Below are 3,051 nucleotides of genomic sequence, written 5' to 3' on the forward strand. Positions count from 1 at the left end.
TTAGTGATCCGTGAAGTGCTGTCGACCGTCCATCGAGCTAGCTTCGATTCGTGAGTTCGAGTGCATGCAGTGCTAAGCGGTTTCATTTTTTTTTGTAGGCAAATTGTAACTGGCGAAAATGTCAGATAGTCAGATTAGTCTTTCGATCAAGACACCTTAGAAACCCTAAGTCGAGCATGACACGTTTATTTTTTTTTAAGTGCCAACACTTGAATTCAAGAATTTCTGCCTTTCCACGATATTTTCTTGAATTTAAACAATAGGAAATTAGGTTGATGTAACCCACCATATACATGTAGGAGAATGTACCCTCTATGGCTATGCGGATGAAAGGAAAAGGCCGGGGAAAAGGTTCCTCCAAACTTCCTCCCTATATCTCCAACATGATCTTGCCATAACTCCTGTACCCCTGTGTCTACTAATGTTGTATTTCTTGGATTAGACACTAATGCAACTAGTATACCTGTTGCTGGCTCCCCAACTTCATTATTACTCTCTTCCAGGGGCCGCGGAAGCGGGGGTGCTGGGGGGTGAAGCCCCCCCCCCTCCCTTTTTTTTCCAAAACCGTGTACAAAAACGTAAAAATTACCATATCATTGTGATTTTTTTGCATGGTCAGCCACCCCCCCCCCACTTTGAAAACCGTTCCTCGGCCCTGTCTTCATTTCTGGCAATGTCAAACGTTCTCTGTTGGTGAACAACATGCAACTAGACTGTGGATCTCGCAGTTCTCCAGAACTGGAGGAAATCAACAGATGAAGGAGAAGGTGCCAAATAGTATTCATAAAAGAAAAGAAATGCCTATAAATTTGGCTGTTACTCACAAAATGGGCCTTATTAACTCTTTGTTAGTTTCAAAAACTTCTATCTCCATGGTTTGAGGGTCGAGCCGTTTACTCCCAGGTATCTAGGCATATTTCATTTTTAATTTTGTTTTTGTTAATACTAAAAAAAAAAGGCCAGTGAATGAATGATATTAGTAGATGACAGAAAGAGGTTTCCAAAAAAGACTCAAAGGGAAACGAAGAATAAAACAAAAGAAAATGAAAAAATTATTGATCTGCATATAAACAGATAATAACCCTTTAAGACTTTAATCCCCCTTCTTATAGGAATCAAGATTTTTTTGTTCTTTGCCTTACGATATTTTTCATAAATCATATATGCCAACGAAATAATCAATTGGTAATTTGAAATTATCTGATTCTGATCAAAAAGGACTTGTCAGACGTTTTATCCGACAAGTCAGTTTTATTCAGACATTATCCGACAAGACCGTTTTATCTGATATTTACCATAGTAACAGCTGCTTCTCAGCCAATCAGATTCAGATCTGACAACTTGTCGGATGAAAATGTTGATGAACACTCCTCTGATAGGCCTTAGTATTAACCTAAACTAAAAAAAATGGACCTTTTCTGAACCACCGATTTGGGGGATAAAAGAGTTGCGTTTGACAAAGACTATCCCGAAATAGCAATTCAATTCAATTCAATTCAAAAATGGTCTTTATTGATAATCAAACATGTTAACAATCATACATGAAAAAACAGCAAAAGCTGGAAAGATCACGCTTACAAGTTGGTTTTGGCACATTATTAAGTACATAGTAAAATGCATTAAAAACGGTTATACATTTAAAAGTAAATACATTTTAAATAAGGCATAAAATACAATGAACATAATGAACGAGTGAATGTAATATGATAATGGCAGACTTGAAGGAGAGGAGACTGACACTTATTTAAATGACAAAAATAATTTTATAATAGGGTGAGGAACATTTGCATTGCCTTTCTTAGTCTACACACTCATCTTTTGTTGAGTATGTCTACCAAAAAAGGCAATGGACTGTTTTTAAATCTTGTTGTTCTTATTGGAAACTGTTGATAGTTGTTTGTACGACGAAGAGATATGTTTGTATGTTTTTTTCGAGGTAGCCATGTCTTACACAATGGATGAGTTGAAAGAGATTTTGCAAATTTTTTACTTAGTGTCAGTCTTCTCTCCTCAAGTGTTGGTAAATTACATACCTGACATGCATTTGAGTATGTAATGTAATTATGTCCTAAGATAATTTTACATACTCTCCGCCAATATTCTTTCAATAGTATTATTTTGTTTTGCTGTAAGACTGCTGTGGAAAACTGGAGCACAATATTCTAAAATTGGTCGTATATAACCCATATATATTGTCACTAAATCCTTCAAAGGTAAGTTGAACTTTTTCAGTTTCCTTAACATATATAATTTTCTATTGCACCTTTTAACCAAGTCATCGACATGTAAATTCCATTTCAAATCAGATTGTATAATAACTCCAAGAATTTTGATACTTTCTACATTACATAAGGCAGAGTTATTAATGGCAAGAACCTCAGGAGTGATGGGGTTTTTCATAAAAGTAATATGTAAAGTAAAACACTTTGAGGGATTGAGTGACATATTATTTGATTGTGACCAGGATAGCAATTGCATGATTGTGAGGTAGAGTCATATATCTATTGGTGGATTTAGTTTGCTATGTAGACTCTCAAAGGCTCGTGAGGTGGGATCTGCTTCGCAAACCAGTTTGAAAGGGCGAGCGAAGCGAGCCATTTCACGCACAGTAGACCTAGTCTGCTATGCAGACTCCTTGAATCAGCTGTGGTACACACACTGCAGATGTGGGTCTACATTTGTAGACTAGGGTGGATTTCTTGCGCAGTGTAGCGAGCTCCTCGTCTATCCTACAAATAAAATATGTTCTAAATTCATTTAGAAAACGTGGCCAGAGAGGGAGACAAACTTGATTTAAGTATGCAAAATTATCAGCTTGAAGACTATGTCCAATTTTCAAATATTGACAAAGAAGATGTAAGAGGGGTCTTGTTGTATGTGCACAAACGCTATGCTAGTTTGGTCAAGGAAATAAGTTTTGAGTCAAGCTTCGATGAATGTGTGTGGGTAAATATGAGGCTGAAAGGAATGGACTCATTAATTCTGGGAGGCATCTACCGCAGTCCAACTTCTAACAGAGATAATTCAAATACTGATATGGTGACTGAGCTG

This window comes from Lytechinus variegatus, chromosome 13 (genome assembly GCF_018143015.1).
Source record: "Lytechinus variegatus isolate NC3 chromosome 13, Lvar_3.0, whole genome shotgun sequence".
Taxonomy (NCBI): domain Eukaryota; kingdom Metazoa; phylum Echinodermata; class Echinoidea; order Temnopleuroida; family Toxopneustidae; genus Lytechinus; species Lytechinus variegatus.